General features: G+C 48.3%; 1 protein-coding gene across 9 annotated transcripts in view; it reads right to left on the bottom strand.

Moving 5' to 3' along the window:
• The window catches only part of LOC141970617 (protein CEPU-1), a 356787-nt gene that overhangs the window by 120577 nt on the left and 216129 nt on the right, over positions 1–20081 (bottom strand). The window lies entirely within an intron of this gene.

Raw genomic sequence — 20081 nt, forward strand, 5'->3', positions numbered from 1 at the left:
GCTCCCTCCCTGCGCTGTTAAACAGGGGCACGTCCCTGTTTCTCTCCCCTCTGGTCCTTTCTCTGGTTCTTTCTGCACGGAGGATATAGCTGGGTAGACGCTTCCTTCACCCCCCACAAAACAAAAACCCATCTCTTCAGACTAGCACCAAAATATTTTTCCCCATGTTGGCGACTGAACTTGAACCTTCTTCACTTAACACTCCTTCCAAAATAACTCCGAGTTAAGCAATTCATTTTAAAATGACAAGAACTGTGTGTTTGTCCCCCATAGTTTCAAATGATACACTTGAAAATAAAAAGCCATTTTTGTCTTAAGTTTTCCATGCTTTCCCTTTCCCCCAAATAACTTGAGAGCTCTGATATGAATGGGGAAATTATTTCAGATGGCCTAAAAAGGCATTATTACTTCTTCAGTAAAAATGCGTGTGGAATTTGATCCAGCTGCCACGAGAAGAGAGATACCATGTCCGACTGACTACAAAGGCTGATTTATGTAGGACATAAACACTTCAGGGAAATTAGAGCAGCACAAGGGCTTCCTCCAAACCCCATCTGGCTCATGGGGACATCACTGTGGACCACCAGGGCCACCATGGCAGCTCACGGTGCAGGGGACTTTTTGGATCCCTCTCTTTTGGGACTAAAACCTCTTCACGCAAAGTCAACAGGATTTCGGATGCATTATCTGGGCTCCACAAAGATTCACCTTCCAGCATAAGAATTTGTTGAAATGTTGCTGCCTGCCAGAATCTGGTTGTACTAAAGGACAGCTGATGCCTGACATTTATCTTCATGACTGAAGACTGTAGACCACAGAACATGAGAGGCAGAGTTAGTTATCTTCTCCTTACCCATGATTGACAGTAAATGTCAGGAAAGATTAGTTATTCTGTTTCATATACATGCCACGCATGTTTTTAATTCTCCTACCGCTCCAGTGCTATTTTCAGTCGCAGTTGTAATAAATCAAATGTATTTGCTCTCTGTGAAGAAGAGACTCTGCAATTGGAGAAGACCTGCTGGTCGCCCGCTATTACCGACTTTACGTGTCCTCACCACAGCCAGGGAGTTCCCTGCTCTGTATCTCCGACCACGATACCTTATTGTCAGTTGAAATCGTAATTAAAGCCATTTGCTGTTTGTGCATCACCCTCCGTCACGACGGATCCAACAACACAAGCTCATAAACAAGTGAGTTACTTTACCAGTCAGTGAAACGCAGCCACCTCTGAGGTGAAAGTCTCAGTATTTAGCAACCTGCACAGCAATTTAGGACAGCCAACAGAAGGACACGAAGGGAAAACTCACAAAAGAGCAATGGTCAAATCTGGAAGACACTAAAAGTACCATCTTTGCCAGTAGAAATAAAAAACAACTACCTGGAACGTGGTAAGCAGTCAAAAACTTTGGGTTTAGTCTTGTCTAAATGACAGGGCTTATTGCAGCAGGGTGACCTGCCACCATGCTCTCGCGAACAACAAACCCAACGCGCTCCGTGGAGAACACGCATTAACGTACAGTTTTAAATCACAGCCGCCGGCTTTGTGATCGAGCTAATTACAGCTTCGGTGCAAGATACAGCAAGCTCTGCCGCAGCAGCCAGGCTTTCCTGCGGTCAGGCTGGAAGGCAGCCTGCCCGAAACTCCCCCGCCCATCTGAGCTAGCATTTCCTTGCACTCAGATCACCCGTAAACCCGTGCTATGTGGAGGGACCGGGAGGAACTCCACCTCGCCTAGCCCGAGGTGCCTAGTTGTCTGTACCCAAACCAGCAGCCTCCTCTTCCTCTACTGTCCCAGAAGAGCACCTCTAAACTGCCAGATCCCCTTTGAAAGACGAGCTGCTTGGTCCTCTAAAGTGCCAGAAGAGACTGATTACATGACTAAGTTTTATAGGGCTGAAGGAGGTGAGATTAACCTCATCATAAACCGCCGAGATCTCTCTCTGATCAGAAATTCCCCTCTGTGCACGAAACAGCTTCTAAAAGACCTTCCTTTAAGCCAGCCCTCCCTTGTTAAAAAAAGAAGCCATTTAGTTGCAATCTCCCCGGCTAGCTTTAATCACAGTAAAACGCAAAATGGTGACAAGTATCACAGATGGAGCTGTGTCACAGGCAATGAAGCCCTTTGTGTCAGCAAGACCTGGTGACTGAGAGGGTGCTGGGTTTAGATCTTGTTTCCCCAGTGTGAATCACCAGGCAAGCAGAGAGGAAGGCGCATGCCAAGCCTAGTCTGTAGTCCTTTCCCATCATAACGAGGAGCTACGAGAATAGAAACAAACTCCACAAGACCTGGAGATGCAACAGGGAAGGCTAATGTTGTCTTGACCTGCTGTCTGTGTTGTTAAAATGGATTTCAATGTGTAAGACAGAGCACGAGTCATTTCCGAGCACATCACAGCTCCGCATTTGCCTGTACAAACCTGACAGTATCTAATGCCTCGCTTTGCACGAGGTTTGAGATTCCTCCGCAGTTTAACAGGCGTCACATAAATTCAGGCTCTTTCTAGGATGATGTGTCAATGAAACACAAGAAATGTGTTCAGCTGAGACTATCTCCTTCTGGAGCATGTGTGCGTATCACACAGGCTCGAGCATCCTTCAAGGAGAAGCTGAGAGGAAGACCCTCACTGGTGCATCACATCCCGAAAGGCGCTGAAATGACTGTCCTTGGGAATCGAGCCGTACGTCTACAACAATGAACACAAGGGATACCAAGTCTTGACCCCCTGCTTCCCCGTCTCCTCTTTCGGGATCAACCTGCTTTGCATGGGCTTTGCTATTCTCCTTTTTTGGGGGTCCATGCCAAGCTGCAAGAATTGCACTCAGCTGACCAATTCCAAGACAAAACTTTGGGGCCACTTGAAAACCAGCTCCGACTTTAGGCCAAGGCAATCATCATCTGTGCTTTCACAGAATTCCAGAATCATCTGGGTTGGAAAAGCCCTTTAAGCTCCTCTAGTCCAAGCATTAATCTCACACTGACCATTCCCAACTCCACCAGATCCCTCAGCGCTGGCTCAGCCCGACTCTTCAACCCCTCCAGGGATGGGGACTCCCCCCCTGCCCTGGGCAGCCCATTCCAACGCCCAACAGCCCCTTCTGCACAGAAATCCTTCCTCAGAGCCAGTCTAATATCCAGCTTTGCTTCATCCCACACCCCCCTCCTCCCCTGTGTCCGTGCTGGTGTTTGCAGCTAGTCCTGCAAGCTGTCGAGGGGAAGCATGGAGAAGACTGCAATATCTCCAGGGGGCACCAGGTCCCTTCCTAATGGCTTTCATGTCTTCCTGTATCTTTAAATAATTGAAATCTCTTTGTTGCTAAGTACATCCAAACAAGAGGGCACTAAAAGTTTTAAGCCTCTCTGGGGAGGCCAGGGCCAGGAAATCTACACAACTCACAAGATGTCCTGCCACCAAAGTACCTTGTCTCCTGAAACAAGACCAACTACACTGCTCCTCCGAGCCGCTTGCCTTAATGGCTGCTCTCTCAGGATGCTTGTCGCTACCATAGAAAAGGCATCCTCCTTTATTCAAAACAACATTTCCAAATCTAGATTAAAAAAAAAAAAAAAAAATTTCAGAGTAGAGCGTGATGTCTACACAAAGTGCTCCTCCAGAGAGAAGTGGCAGCAAGGTAACTTGAGGTTTCTGTCAAGCCTCGGAAAGCACAACATGGCTATACATGGCTGGCCCTTGTAATGGATGCATCACCCCTGCGGAGGGGTAGCTTACATCTTTCTGCCCCGTGAATTCTCCAAGAAGAAAGACGACCTACAAGGCCTATTTTCTTCCCATATATCAGCAAGGCAACTCCTCTACAGCTATGAGGAGTCAGGACATTGCAACCAGGAGAAAGCCACTGGCCAGATCAGCAGCACAGGCTGACTCAAGAGAATCACAGAATCAGTCAGGTTGGAAAAGCCCCTTGGATCATCGAGTCCAACCATCAGCCCGACTCTACAAAGTTCTCCCCTACACCATATCCTCGCTGCTCACTCACCAGAGCGTGGCTACTGGCCGACAGCCCACCCTGAGCCACTCGGCAGCAGGATGTGACCAGCAGATTGCCAGCGAGGCATCACTCGAGTCGGAAATCAGATCTAACAGCTTGTCCTGAAAAGTCCATGTCTCTTCAGATGTCTGCCTAACCAAATAATTTTTTACATTTTATTTGAAGATAGTAGAGCGCTCTTAAAGACCCTAAGAGCTTGCTAATGATCCCGAGACAGTGAGCACACATCCCCCTGATACAGAGGAACAAGGTGAGCACCAGAGAGGTGCCTCGGCATGCAAAGGTCCCGAAGCAATGACCCCAGACAACTGTCCTTTGCTGCAACCACCAGTTCACCCTTCCGATAACTAAATCCCTGTGCATCACTCCTGATGTAAATAACCATCCATTTATAACTCATTGTAATTACCTGCCTATTTCTGCGTCCCGCCTTCGCAAGGTAGTCTCTCTGCAATTATAGTTAATTGCCTTGATTGCTACTGCATATTTCAAGAAAGTTCAAGAAAAAAATAAATGAGACAGGATAGTCTAACAAGGAGCTATTTGGGGACCAGCACAGACAGAGTTAATATTTGAAGCATTCGATTTATTTTTAATTCCTGCCGCCAAAGCAAGCCCTATGCATGTGAAAGCCCTACCAGAATCACAGACACTGATCTTGACCATTTCTGTATCAGCCCATGAAAACAGGGGACTTTTCTTTGGAAAAAAATCCTAAGCAGTAGCTGAAACAGCCCCCTGCCAGCTTTCTACAGATGTTCTCAGCATCATGGTAGTAGTGGCAGGTTTACATCCCATTACCTACGGTAACTGCAGATATTCTTTAACCCATAACTGACTCATGCTTGGCTGGGCTCTGAATTTTGGGGGGTGGTGAGCTCCATGGGACTATTCTTTTAGTGAAGTAAGGAAGCCCCATGGTCTATCCCCCCCAGTCTGGGCAATCACTAGCGATAATGAATAATGAAACTCCCCCTTGCTCTGCCAGAGGACTTGAGCACAAGCTTCAACGCAGGACCAAATGGCAGCCCCAGCTCCGAATGCCACCACGAGCCATCAGTGTCCTCAGACGCCCTCTGTCCATCCTCCACTAGCCTTCCCTGCCCACGTCTCCTGGCTGGTGACCCACTCCTGGAGCTGCACCGATGGCGTTACAATCCCCAGCTGCTCCTCAACGGGAAGGTCACGCAGAGCAAAGTCTCCCACCAAACCACAAAACCTCAGCTCAGCTTCCTTCTGAAGGGACATCAATTACTTGGGGCTGTCAGGATGATAAGGCAGCCCAGCCTCCACAATAAGGAGGATATTCAGGCTAATAACTTCCCATTAAGCTCCTCAGAGCTGGATGTTTTCCATGCTTTTCTGCAGGGCTGCTGCCAGGGCTTGTTTTCTCCCCTTACCCAGCTAACTCTTGAAGGGATATGGCTTGAGGCACTGTTGTAGAATAAGCTCTCCACCATCAGTCCTGCCTGGAAATCCTTGGCAGAGCTGGACGAAGAAACCACAACCTCCAGGTTTTCGCTCTGATGTCAGGTTAACCTTCCTCCTCCAAAGGAGGATGACCGCATACAACGCAGGAGATTCAAACAAAAGAAAAAAAACAAACTCAACAAGCCTTTTATCCATCACTTCTGACCAAGTTATTGCCTGCAAGCGCATTGCCAGTGTGCTGAAGGGAGAGCCAGGTGAGGATGGCCAAGATGCTACATTTGTTCTTCTCCTCCCAGTGCTCAATAACCTTCAAACGTCCTTCACCACAAACTGAGGTGGATCACAGGCATTCTCAAGTTCAGTCTTAGTTTACGACACCAAGTTGAATATTCACATTAGCATCCTTCCACTTCTTCGATCCATCCTTCCCAGCAGCTTCTCCCCCTTCCAGGGCCAACAATCCCACCGCAGGTACCGGGATGGGAATGAGCTCTCCCCTCCCAGTCCAGTACAAACCAGGGCTCACAAAACTACCCCAAAGCACTCCACATCCTATGTTTCTCAAGAGTGCTAAACTGGGCTGGATCCTGGGGCGGGCAGGGGGGGTTACCTTCACCTCATAAAATTTGCTTGAGAAAAAAAAAAAAAATCATCTCTGATCCATTAATGCTTCATAAAAATTTTAAAAGGCTTCTGCTAAAGGAAGGAAAACAAACAGAGATGGTGTCAGCATCCAGGCACTCTTTAAATCAAACATTCTTTCTCTAATGCTTTTTTTTTATGGTACCAATCAGGAAAGCAATCAAGCATGAAGCCCACAGCTCCCAGTGCCTCCATTTCCAGCATCTGATTTTTTCCCAGCTCAGGACAGAGACTCCCAGTGCTCCCATCAGCCCTACACTGGCTACAACAGCATGTCCCACTGAGTCGCCAGAGTAGCTGAGAGGGCGAGTTGAACACTGCAAACCACCACCCAGAAAGCCAAGGACACAGCATCCTGACAAAGATCCTGATCTACAGGAGAGATGCTTTGATCGAGTTAATTAACTTTACTGCACCAGCATCCCGAAACGGAGCGGGATCGATGCACAGCGCGCACGGGGACTGCGAGCATCTTTCGAGTGCATGGGGATGGGTGAGGGAGTCAGGAAGCTCCTGTCCTTCCCAAATAAAGGTAGGAGCCTTTACACCACAGCATTAACACCTCCCTCGTTAAAAATCAGAGCCTAGTCTGCTTCATCAGTGGGGAACAGTGCAGCACGACTGGGCCAGCAACAACAGGTTTGGCATTAAATCAGCAGCTGAAGTCCCGTTAAGACAGAGACATTTTAAAACTGGGTACCAGAGTCAGCTCAGGACCTGTCTAATAAGTCTGGGAAAATGTCAAAAGGTATTTCCGCAGCATTCACTGTCCCAATAATCATCATTTTTTTCCCTCTTGTTTGTATGTCCTTTTGTTTTTCTGAGACCTTCCCTTTCTCTGCAGAAACGTTCTGCTGCAAACATACATTGTTCCCAAAATCAGGCTTCTTCATAAACACTATATTAAAAACCAACCCCCCAAAGAAAACTCTGCAACTGAATACAAAACATAGTTATTGAAGAGCTGCACAGTGACAGCTAGCGATGAGAAACCAGAACGCCAAAAATAAGGGGGGAAAAAAAGTAAATAAACAAAACACCGAGCAAAATACCCTGCTGAGAATTCAGGAGACATTAAACATCTAATGTCAGATATGTATATATAAAATATACATAAGCTTTGAAAATCTATGTCATATATAGATATACAATGTAAATATATATTATTTATTTCACAAAACTTTTAAAATTAAAGTCCATATTCAACCATAAACGGTTTTTGATCTCTTCTACCTCCCACAGATCCCGGGAGAGGAGAAATTTTTTTTTCCCTATAGAACTGCATAGAGACTTGGGATAATTCCTGGGGGACAGGCAGTTGGGTGGGGGACGGGAAGGGTGCAGACAAAGGTGGTGACGAAGCCACCAGCATCTCAGGCACCTCAGCAGTGAGCTCCTCCCTCTTGCTGCCCTCAAGCCCCTCTCATCCCTCACCTCCAGCCTGTCTTAAACAAAACCTCTGGAGAGGTTTAGCGGAGCTCCCAGCGCCTGCTAACGGCCCCAAGAGCCGTGCCCTGCTGTTCACAGCCTGGCTGTGCTCCAGCCCTAAGGAAGAGCTTCGCAGAGGGGCAGCGAAAGCATCAGAGCTGCCAAATAAAGCCAGGAGAGACAGCTTCTCCCACCCGCCTGCTCCCCACGGCTCTTTTACAGAGCTACGTGGGGACGTCTAAGCTGGTCAAATAAACAGGGGGCCTCCCAAAACACGGGTACATGCTGGGGCTGAGTCAGATTAGAGGAGCTTCATTTCAACCTCCTGTTTCTCCTGCTCCGTTCTCAAACCTCTCTACACCTCCCAGGCTGCAGCACGTTAGCAAAGAGCAACAGGAGAGAAACAAGCCTAAGAGGGAAAAAAAAAAAAAAAATTAGCAATAAAGCCTTTGCTGCCTCCATCCCTTGCTCTGGAGAGGCTGGGAGGCTGGTTAATGGATGTCAGTTTTGCTTCCATTGAAGAAAATAAAAATCAATGCAAGCCTCTTAGGCAGGCAGGGCACAGCCACGGCCCTCGTGCTGCCTTGTCTTTTTGGAACTCATCTCCTCATCTAGAAAAGGAGTTTGCACTCGTGTTACCCAACACGCAAAGGGGAGCCAAGCAGCCCTGTAGGCTGCTATAGGGCAGGAGAAAGCAGAGCATCCCTCACCCAACCCTTGATGCTGCCTCTCCACCTGCAGATGTTAAATCCTACGGATTTCTGCAGCGACAGCTGTGCTGGGGTGGGAAGATCCTCAGCTCAAACTGCCACGTTGGCCGAGGCCCTGTTGCAGATGCAATTAAAAAAATAAAATTCTCTTCCGACCGCTTCTAGGGTTGGTTGGTTGGTTTTTTTCCTTTTTTTGCTCCTGTGGTTTTGCCACACTGACACAAACAGTGCTTTGCTGGCAGAAGGGGCCAGCTCTGGGTGGTCTCCATAGCACTGGAGTCTGATTTTTCCCTTACTGCTAAGGCATTTCAGGCTCTCATGCAGAAAAGATGCAGCTCGGACATTTCATTAGCACTAAAAAGAATACTAATGAACTTGCAGGTTGCTGGGTGAGGTACCTAATGACAAGCCACATGCAGAATTGCTTAGCTGAGTCTCCTGGAAGTTAAAGAGATGAGACGCAGATGGACTCAGGATGGGGGGGGAAAAAAAAAAAAAAAAAAAAAATCCCCCAAAATCCCATTTCTTCCCCCATTTCTGCTTGGTGAATTATCAGGTGTATTCCTGCTGCTGAACACTCATGCCTGACTCTAGTATCACGCCCTGATCAATGTTAGATATTTCCTATTTTGATCCGATGGCTTCTGCTAAATGCTTGGGTGGGATTTATCACCTCCACGTGCAAGCTAACTGTTTGGACCCCATTTTATAGCAAATGGAGAGAAAAAGGCACTGCTAGGACACAATCTGTCTGACCTATTTTAGACATCTGCCTTAGACTGGGATGAATTGCACCCTAAAAAGGCCCATTGCTCTCCAGAGACTACAAAGGGGGACTAGACAAACACGCTCAGATGCAGACATCCATCATCTCAGACACCTGCAGTTACAGCAGCAAGTATCCCAGATTGCTCGTGCTTTTCTGGGCTCCTTACAGAAATGCTAATTGATCGAGAACCACCCAGCCTTTGAGAGGGGTTTTGCCGGTTTCTTTGCTTTTTGTCTCTAACAGACACATTTCATCCCACCTTAGCCCATGCTGGTCATCTCTATCCCCCCTCTGGCCAACAACAAGAGACAGGACTCAGGGAGATGGACTTGGTCTCTCTTTCCAAGACCTGCTTAGATCAGACAATTTTTTGGATGCCCAAAGCTCAGACTGATCTGCCTGGAAACATCCTGGTTTGAAACGTACTCCTGGGTGGGAGATGGGAGCACACTGAGCTCCACCTGATGATGCCCCACGAGCATCACCTGAACCAGCGTTCACAGCGAGAACACGCAGCATGCACAGGACGAGGAGGAGGAGGTTATTACTCCATCCCCACAAACAGCATGGCACGAAGCCTCTCCACATGTTTCTTGCCATCCGTGATGTCCTCCGTCATTTCACACGGGCAATCCCATCTGGCGCCTGCTCAGGATTTTGCACTTGGGAGGACGGCATCCAGGCAGCACTGGAGGGGAGCTTTCAGAGGAAAGCAGCAGCACTCCCATAGTTAACGTCTAGTAAGGACTGAGAAATACCACTCAGACACAAAACCAGACACAGGCACCTGAGGAGGTCTGCAGGAGGCACATCCCACCACACTGAGCAGAGAGCTTGTTCAGACTGGCCTGAGGGAGAGTGACCTGGGGCTCCTCCTGCTCACTCAACCTTCTTACCTACATACAACCCTCCTCTCTCTTCTCCTCCAGCGAGGGAAGCTCAGTACTAACCGGCCAAGCTGCATGCTTGCTTCTACAGCCACCGCTGCGCCAGCGATGCCGCATGCTACCACCAAGCAAGCACTACATCCCAGCCCTTGCTGGAAGACTTCTTCAGCAAACAGCTGCCTGAAAGTACAGCTGCAGGATCTCAGCGTAAGGGTCAGCACCTCGGAAAAGGGATAACGGGGCTCATTTTGGACAGAAAGCCACATGATACAAGAAAGAGAAGATAAAGCACCACATCCTACCCAAAGCAAAGTCCATCTCCACGAAGAAACTTTCTACAATACCAAAAAATAGTCTAATAACCCCCGTGCTGGGGAAAAGTTGGATGTAGATCCCATCTCCCCAGCTGCCTTGTCTCCAAATAACATGCCCTGATGTATTTTTAGCCTTGAGTCCTACTGGAATGAGCTTATGCAATCATGCTCTTTGCCTGTGTGCCTCTGTCTAGCAATCTTCCCCAATAATTTGTGAAGCCTTTGGCCAATTTTAACTAAATTTGACAGAGGAACAGATGGCTCAAAGACATTAAGTACCTGCAAGTCTAGTACAGATAGGCAGCCAGGTACAGAAGAGGGACTCTGCGAGTGCCCCATGGAAGGAAAGGCCACATAAAAATGAGATTCATCCTCATCTGAACCTCAGAGAATCCACACAGCACAAAGCCTTTCCAAATGTCCCCGCCGCAGGTGGCAAGTCATTTACTCCTACGTGGACCAAAATGAAGCAAACTTGTAAGAAACCCAGCTTTATCGGTTTCCGTGCCAGTCAGAGGACGGATTTTGCATATGAAAGCAGAGTCTGCGTTGTTGGTTGGAAAACCAACAAAGGAGGAAAGTCAAATTGCTGCTGGCACCAAGGAATTGCTGGAAATCTTGCACTAAGAGCAAACCTTCTCACATCTATCCCAGGGCCTTTGGACCCTGCAGCTGGGACGAGAGGATGGCTCATGCACCAAATTTTGGGTGGCTCCATGGAAAGATATTATTTGCATCAAGGGAGGGGATGCAGCACATCATCTCAGCAGCACCGGGCTTGCACGGCACGCTACACACCAGTAATGGAGCTGCTCATCTATTTCCCATCAATGTATCTTTTTAATGAAGGAAGATGGCTTTTTAATAAATAAAACCTTCCACCAAAAATAGCTACGCGGTCATCTATAATTGCCTGAAAACTTAAAAAGGCCCAAAGTCAAGATGCAAAGTTAGCGGTGGGGGTGGGATTGGTGATGAAATAAGGCAGTCACCCCCCCACACCCCCCAAAAAAAAAAATCTTTTGCAGAAAAAAAAAAAAAAAAAATGCAAGCCCTTATGCACACACCTGCAAACGCCTCACCCTTCTATCACCAAAATAACATCAAAAGCATTTTGCAAACGAATAAGCACAAATTCTCAAAGCTGAGGCAGGTACTATTGTTCCCATTTCGACACTGCGGGGAAGGAGGCAAAGAGCAGCAAAATGACTTCATCTAAAGGGCGAGCTAGTGGTACAACCAGGACGGAGGATGCAGCAGCCCCCCATGCTCTGCTTGAGCCAAAAACGGGGAAGGATTAGGCAGCGAGCCACAGGGCCACCTCCCCTTTCGTGTCTATCAGCACCATCTCCCCTTTCCTCCAAGTAAAGCAGATTTGTCCGCAAAATCAGCTCCGGGTGGTGCAGCCTCACCCAGCAGGTACAGATGGGCTCGCTGATCAAGATGAATCATTTGGCATGTTAAAATGACCTGGACGCAACTGCAGAACGGGCTCTTGCTCAATGATTCCTCCTCAGCTGGGGCACTGGGGGAGAAAAATGAAAGGAGCCTCCAAAATACAGAGGACCCCCACATCTGGCCCCTCCAGCTTGCCTCCCCCCTCCCCACCAAGGTCTGGCTTGTTTGCTTCACCAAAGCCCCCCTCCCCGCTCTCAGACAAGGTTAATAGGGTAGAGAGAGAGCATCTGTTTATGAGAAGGTTATCAAGTGAAAGGCAGTAACGCAGCCTCCAAACCAGCTTTTCATAGCCTCTTACTTATTATTTAATTTGGCTCCAGTACGTGAAATTAGGCTAATGGCTGTTAAGTGGTTAAGGCACGCACATTGTCCATCTGCCGAGAAGGCTCCGGGCCGTTGTTCTGTTTCAAAGGCTAAGGAGGAAAAATAATATGAGAGTTGCATGCTGTTAGTCTGAGAGCTCATAAATGCATTTTCTCCCTCTTTCCCCCGCTTTTTTATTTCTTTTATCTCCAGCACTTTGCCTGTTGCAGCATTAGGAACTTCTGGAAAGCGAGTTACTGGCTTTTTAAAATTTTTTGTCATTGCTGTTGTGCCTTTTTTTTTTCCTTTTATTTTTTTTTTTTTTTAACTGAAGGGAAGGGTGAGCCAGCCAGTTTCAGCAATGCCACAGCGACCAGCTGTTGCAGTCTTCCAATTCAGGCAAGCTAAGTGCAGCATCCCCCATTTGCTATCAGCTGCATTAAGCACGAAACCCTGAGCTTTTGTCTCTTCTCCCTGACACCGGGACTGGCAGCCGGTCTCCATCAACACAACATCATCTTCACGGTTTTCCTTACATGCAATCTGGAGCATTCAACCCCTCCCCACCTGGACTCCTTGCTGCATTTAACGAGTCGCTCCACACATACCACGGAGGACGCGTGTTTTCCTACACATTTTAGTTTTAAATGATGTAAAGCTCAGACTGGAGCTCCCTCTTCCCTTGAGTCTTGCATATAGCCAGTGCCCACACGGATTCTTGGGTGTTTTGTACCAGAGTTGAGCTCATTCTGTCATTGCTTCAGAGGACTAACGAGGTCTCTTGTCCTCTCCCTGCCTATTTTCATGGAAGTTGTAGAAACGTAACACCCAGCCCTCTGTAAAACCTGACCAAAATCAGCCAGCTGATTCACAAAAATCAGCAGAAATGGTGAAGGGGAAAAGGGACAGGCAGAGGAAGAGACAGCACCTGCACCTTGCTTCCACAAATTCACAAAGAAGCTCTTAATGACTTCTAAGCATTAAGTGAGCTAGAGACAGGGTCGCAAAACTGCCTGCAGAACCTGGCAAAAAATCAGATGCCACAGACATCACACAAAAAACCCACCCTACAGCGAGTTATTTTGTCCCTTGGTTCCCAGACGCAGTTTGCAAGCTCTGTCTCCCCCACAGAAGAGCAATGCTTCACTGCTGGATAAAGCTGTCACACGGCTGGACCTGCTTTTATTAAAAGAGGGTGGACGTGGAAGGATCGTGGAACATCATGGGCATTTTAAGCAGTTTGTGGTTATCTCCCCAGGAGCAGGCACCTAGGATTGCTGCTGTCCATCTCCCCCAAAGGCTCATCGTTGGCTTTAAGGACACCCACCGCTGCTTGGGACCTCCACGGCTCCGGCAATGCAGCGATAAAGCAGGTGAGGAGCCGGAGATGATGCTCGTACCCAAGAGCCACGGCTGTCGGGGACCAGCCCTGCCCGCCACGGGGGCTCTCTGCAAACCAGAGCCCCCATCAGAAGAGAAACCCAGAGAGGAGCCCTTGGGAAGAACGGGCTCAATGAGGCGAACTGCAGGCAGGAAAGGGAAGGGGCCCTCAAGCTGCGGCAAAAAAACAACAGCCAAAACCCAGCTCTCTCCTCTAAGTAAGAGCCGAGCCGTCTCCAAGCGAGAAGGGTTATTTATGGGGACGCGAGAAAGGAGAAGGCAGCTGAAGAGCATTTCTCATTTCCCTCCATTACGGCAACAACCCCACTTGAAATCCAACTTTATTTCTTCCTTCTCAAGCCAGGAAAAAAATAAATACATGCCGCAAAAAAAGTCAGCCTTCCCTCCCTTGTTATCCTCCTGATTTTGCCAGAGGTTAGTGGGGCTGTTTCAGACTCACAGCAGGAGAAACAAGCAGCAGTTGGCATCACCCGGAGAAAAGATTAGAGCATTTACTAACGGGCTTGTCCCCCCACCTCTCCCCAAAGCGGCCCCCGCCGCTGCTTTGCCAAGGGACCGGTTTTCTTGGGTACGGCTGCGGTATCTGCGTTCACCATCTGCGCTGGCTCCCACTGGCTTTATCCCCATCTCCTGCCTCTCTTGACAGGTATCTGCACAAATTACTCTCCCCCTGTACTGTATCTATCTTCGTTCATTAGCCCTGCACAAGGTATATAAATATATATATACACACACACAAATACGGTCCCTGCGTGCGACGACGGCTGGCGTGTGCAGAATGCAAGTGTGCTCAGGGGTGGTTAGTGAGCACTCAAAAAACTCCGAATTACCACCCATCTATTCATTTTGATACTTCTCTCCTGTGTTCCTGCTGAATCTAACCCAAAACACACCATCCAGACTCCGCTTTCTGGGGAAGGGATGAGGCAAAAGGAAATTAAGCTGAGGAGGAGCGCTGATCGCACGCTGCCTGACGCGAGAATGAAGAGGCTGTATGCTGGAATAACCACCAAAGCGAGATGCTCAGCCTATGTCCTGCAGCTCTGCACCTGCTTTGCGCTGACAAATAAATGCCCGGTGTGCAAAGCTGCCGGGGATTATGGAGAGGAGAGCGGGATTCGCGGAAACTTGTCCGGATTTGGCCAACCGGTGCGGAAAACTTCCGCTGGTACAGCAATCTCCGTCAGGGGGGAGTGAGCTTTTGCAATATTTTTTTAAGCTGGCAAAACCCCTGCTTTGACACATTTATGCCTGCACATCTGTACTGTTGCCAGTCCTGCTTATTCCCCTCGCAGGCTGGTAGGAGCTATTAAGCTATCCTAGCAGAAGTCTGACACCAGGAGAGTTTTGTGTGAATAGCATATCCCGGCAAATCTGCAGGATACAGAACATCTAAAAATCAGGTTAAGGGATAAATACTGACAAGCCCTGACTGGAGAAAAGGGAGCATTCATTCAAACACCTGCACAAACTGGAGGATTGTTATGGTTTTCCCCCGAAACGATGCTGAACCAGGTCGGCAGCAACTGATCCACGTGGAAGACCAGAAGAAGGAGGTGATTTCCAAGCTGAAGGACTCATGTGAACCTTGCCAGGGTTTTCCAGACCCTTCAACCTGCACCCGGAGCGTGGGGGGCTTCCATCTGAATTTTTGGGGAAAGCTGGCAGGGTAGGACTTGGAGGAAGCCTCCTTTGAGGAGTCCTTAAGTGCTAACATGCTGCCAGGGAGCATATGCAAGGAAGGGAAGCATTACGGCGCTTTGCTTCTGATCATCAGTGTTTTGAAGGCTTTTCTTGGCCTTAGTCGCCAGCAAATTTGGCAAGAGGTTTCCCAAGCACTGAGCTGGCAGTTATAGGAAAGAGGGTGGTTTGATCCAAGGCACAAAAATCCGGGGAGATGTCTTTGAACTGAAGCTGTCGGGGGAGAAACGCAAAAGGAAACGTCCTTGTGGGCACAGCAGCTGCTTCGGAGGCAGCAGGGAAGATTTGTGGAGATGAGGGTGAGCTTGGAGGAGAGTTTTTCCCAGGCTGCAGAATTGCAGCCTGGAAGGAGAAGAACTAAGGAGGGCAGGCTCCATCTTCTTCCTCCAATTGCTGTGAGAAAAGGAAGCGTTGGCTCTCTCCTCTCAGGGGAACGATGAAGAATCACGAGATGCTCATGGCCTGCAGCCTCTCCAGTGGGATGGGAAATTGCTCTGCCCCTGCTGGGATCCGCAGCACAGGCCGCTAAGGAGAGTGATGGATGAGAGGGAGGAAGAGGAGGAGGAAGCTGCATCTTAAGGCTCTGCAGCAGCAAATGGCCTCAGCGATTAAAACTGAGTGGGCAGTTGTGTATCACTCTGGATTTTCTGCCTGTTTCATCACTAGCAGTGACTCAGGAATATTCTTCATCGCCCTCAAGCGAGGATATGATCATTTTCTGCCACTTGAGATGAAGCTAATTTTACAGCAGCTTAGAGAGAGAGATGTCATGTGCTGATTTCTATACTGCCTGCATCACACATCAGTACAGCACGGCAAGGCTATAGGTGCTGACTGCTGAAAATTAAACCACCAGATAGCGGGAGACAAGCACCATGGGCCGGTGGAGGGTTGTTTGCAGCTGCAAGAGTCCCTGAAAGATAAAACCAGGACAGGATGAAGACTTCCCAGGAAGGAGAAAGACAACAGCATCCCCTCTCCAGTCAGGTTTGTTAGGACGAGAAGCATCCAGACTGCCTGAAGGTTTTGAATATTCTCCTAACAGGACAAGCGTGCTGAGTGAGATGGATGGCCTCAAAGGACAGATCTCTCCACTCAAATCCAACCCAGTCCCGGAGAGACCAAATTTACTGAAACCGAAGCTTGATGCATGAAGAGCCCATGCTCCAACACGAAAAGCATTCACGGTGCTGGTGCCAAATTGCTCCCTTGGTGCATCAAAGCCCAAGTCTGGCTGGGCTCCCCATCTCATCGTATCCTACCCGTGCTTCCCACGGGGCTGGGACGAGATGGCAAAGGAACCGGTGCCACCACCGGCACTGCAGCTGGACCGCCCAGGATGCTGGCTGGGAACCTACCAGCCCTACAGCCACATTCAGATGGGTTTTCTTGCTTGCTGATGGGGCCATTTATTCATTTTCGAGATGCAAAAGCTGCCTTCGCACCAGGCCCTGGCAATGCCTTGCTGGGCTCCCTGTGCGAAGCCACGGTCTCCCAGCCACCGGCCGGCATGCGATTCCTTGACAGCCCTGGCTTCAGGAGCTAACTGGCAGTGGTAGCTGCATTTGCAGGGGAAACGGAGCGGTACTGCCAGCTTTTAGTGACAAAAGGAGTGTTTATAACAGGTGCGGTGACAGCTGTCCGAATGCCACATTTATTTACAAAACGTTAGTTAAATCACTGACAGTTGGCGTTGCACAGGGAAGCTGAGAGGAAGAGCTGACATCTCCCCATCGCACCAATTCCGCAGCCCCATGGCACCTCTCCGCACACCGCAGGCTTTCACCCTCCCTTTCCCCGTGGGCTGCAAACCCCTTGGGCTCAGGACATCGCTCTGAACCTTCCCAACCCACTGAACCTGCAACAGGGTCCTGCTGCAACTCCCACCAAGCCCGGAGGGTCGGTCCCAGCAGGGTGAGAGAAGTTTCTCCTACACGGTGCATTGCCATCAAGCTTTCAGTCTTTTCTAGAAGGACCAAGAGGGTATTTATCACCCTGTGATCTCTTCAGACCTTGGCCGTCTGTTGAGACTACTTTGGGCAGTGCCACTTGAATGGATGGAGGTCACCATGTGGACCTCTGAATGGCTAAAAAACGTCCAGCATGCTGGTTTCAGAATCACAGAGGTGTCCGAGGTGAAGGGCCCCGTGTCTCGCTAAACAATGTCAACAGTCTGCATGCTGTTGGCTTTAAACCAGCAAGGAAATTGCAGCTGTTCTCCTCCACGAGCCAAGGACAAGCCGAGAAATTTAGGAGACCCAGCTGACACGCACCAGTGAAGGCGTCTCCCTCAACCATCCAACTCCATGACAAAGCAGGAACAACCCAAGATGGGATTTTTGACCTTCTGACCACATCCTACCTGCCACAGAATACAACCACCTAGAGAGGGGAGAGGCCTCCTTTAATTTCACGAGTACACAAGTCAAGGCTAACTGATACCTTTTGCTCCTCGTGTTTGTAGAGGACTAAATCACATCACTTAACACACACACACGCTCAGAGCTCCTCCAAACTGCTCCCTCCCAACGCTGCCACGTTTTGCCCCGACTCTCACAATGTGCAAGTTTGCTGAGCAAACAGGGTCACGACGTGCATTGGTCAGCCTGAAATTTGGCCTTGGAAAACATATATTCCACATAAACTTTGTCTGATTCAAAGCAGAACAGCTCCTCCAACTAGAAGCAAGCAGTAGAAAGGATGAAGTATGATAGAAAAATTGACTCCAAAACATAAAGCAGCTGAGAGGTGGGAAGGGAAAGATTTTTTTTTCAGCTGAAGGCAAACTCTGCGTATCCAAAAATCCTTCCCTTCTTAGATGAATGAAATCAAAATTGCACTATTTCCTTTAAGACACTCTAAAACCCAAAAATCTCACTTCGGCTTAATCAGAGCACTTCCAGTAAAAGTTGACAAGATGCTTCAGTGAACTCAAACTCAGATTAAAAGAAAGAAACACTATTTTTCGAACCAAACCCAGATCTGCCCTTTTCCCAACACGGAAATTCTAAACCATTCTCCAGTCAAGGTACAGAAGGAAGAAATGTACTGTTTAGCAAAAAGATTCAGAAATTTAGAAAAAATGTATTTTCTTATGTAACAAACTGTAGAAGTCATATTTTTTAAAATAAAAGTGCGAGAGGCAGGCACTTGCCCAGCTCCCACTGAACTGCAATCTAAGATAAGCATCAAACCTTTAGAAACTTGCTCAAGTTTTCACTGAGGTCACTCTTCTTTTGAACTCATCAAGAGCTTTGTACTGGACTGTAAGAGAGGAACAGGGATGCAAGATAATAAAGATCATCCTGGAATAAAGCCCTACACCTATAATTTACTGAATTTGGAGGACTTAAGGGTAAGAACCCAAACATGCCTTCAAATATCACTGCTGTGCCTATCGTCCAAACTGTCTTGAGATTTGGAAGTGGCTTTGAACCCGGAGCTGCCCTGCTCTTCCTTGGTACCTTTGAGAATTTGCTTTTCTCAACAGCTTTCTATCATACTTCTTATTAGAGACGTGTAAGAAACATAAGTCTGAAAAACACACCGGTTTTGCTGAACAGAGGATGTGAAGCTGGGAAAATAATGATCTCACCATGGGAAAAAAAAAATTAAAAAAAAAAAAATCAGACTCAAAAATCCAAAGTAATGAATGTTTGGATCATGTCCGGGGCTCTGCATGTGTCTGATAAAACAGACGCAGGTGTCAGAGCCATTTATGGTTGCAGGCGCAGAGCCGGTCAAAATCTCCCATCTCTGGGAAAAAAAAAACCTGTGATATTTCACCAGCTGCTCATGTTGGAAGGTGGTTTTATTCCTTATTTACTCTGTCCTCATTGACATGCAGAGCTGGACTCGCACGTCCCTGTTTGACCCTTGGTGTCCTTCAGCACTATCCCCAAAGGTGTCCCCACCTCTGGACCAGGCTCAGCTCCCCAGACCTCGTCTCCATCTCACTGACACTGACTTTTCCAGGGGACGATCCAGCTGCAAAGTCAAGTTTGCCTTCAGCCTTTCCGTACCCACCCATCTGCTCTTCTGCCTCCTCACTTTGCATATAAACTAACGACTGCTTCCCAGCATGACTGCTGGTGGCGAGAGCCAACACCACTCACCGCCAGCTGAAGAAGCCTTATTTAAAGTGAGATTTTTAATATACTAATGATTAAGACGCGTTTGGCATTTCAGCAGATGCTGCAGCATCCAGACAGCTAAGCCCAAGTCTCAGACTTGGCTCCGTCACAGCCTTGCACCCCTGAAAACTAAACCTAAGGAGAGCAGAAGGTGTTTCCCATTTGCTTTGAGAAGGTGCCGCATGTAAAAACGAGCAAAGTCTTTTTGTTAGGAGAGGGCTTTCTGCATCGCTATTCCACACACAACCCGTTAACAGTTTACATATTGTAGCAAGACTAAAAAGCTGTCTTCCAACCTGATCCACAGTCCATTACAGTTAGGATAAAGACTTGTGGTGACATTAATGAGCACTGGATCAGCCCCTCTGTCGGCATAAATCTCTCTATTGCACTGGTGGGATTGCATTTTCCCATTTGCTTGTTTGGCTCTGTATCCTCATTACAATTTCTATTAGCCCCTTCTCCAACTGATACGGTCATAGATTAGTGCCTTCCTGATTTTCTCCCTTTCCTCCTGAAGGAAAGTGGTGTCTTGAGCTCAAAATTGGCAGGTTTAGGCGCATCTGGGAGGAGGAAAGAACAATTCTGCTAGATCAAAAGAAGGATTTTTTCCAACAGTGTAAGTTGGAGTGACTCCAGCAAAGCCAGAAGAAGAGACAATGATTTAGGCAAACTGAAGACAACCCACATCCCCAACCCACCTCAACAAGACACGTGGAGCTGCCAGGTCACCATGAGCCATGCCGAGCAGCGGTGTGCTCATTGCTCAAAGGACTCTGCCAAGACGGAGCAGCACAGCATGGGAATGGCACATCAGGATGGCCAAGAGATAGAGATAAGGCCAGTTGCCTTCCCTTGGACTGTCACCTACAAGCCCTCAGGTCCGAGGCTT

The sequence above is a fragment of the Athene noctua genome, chromosome 26, assembly GCF_965140245.1.
Source record: "Athene noctua chromosome 26, bAthNoc1.hap1.1, whole genome shotgun sequence".
Taxonomy (NCBI): domain Eukaryota; kingdom Metazoa; phylum Chordata; class Aves; order Strigiformes; family Strigidae; genus Athene; species Athene noctua.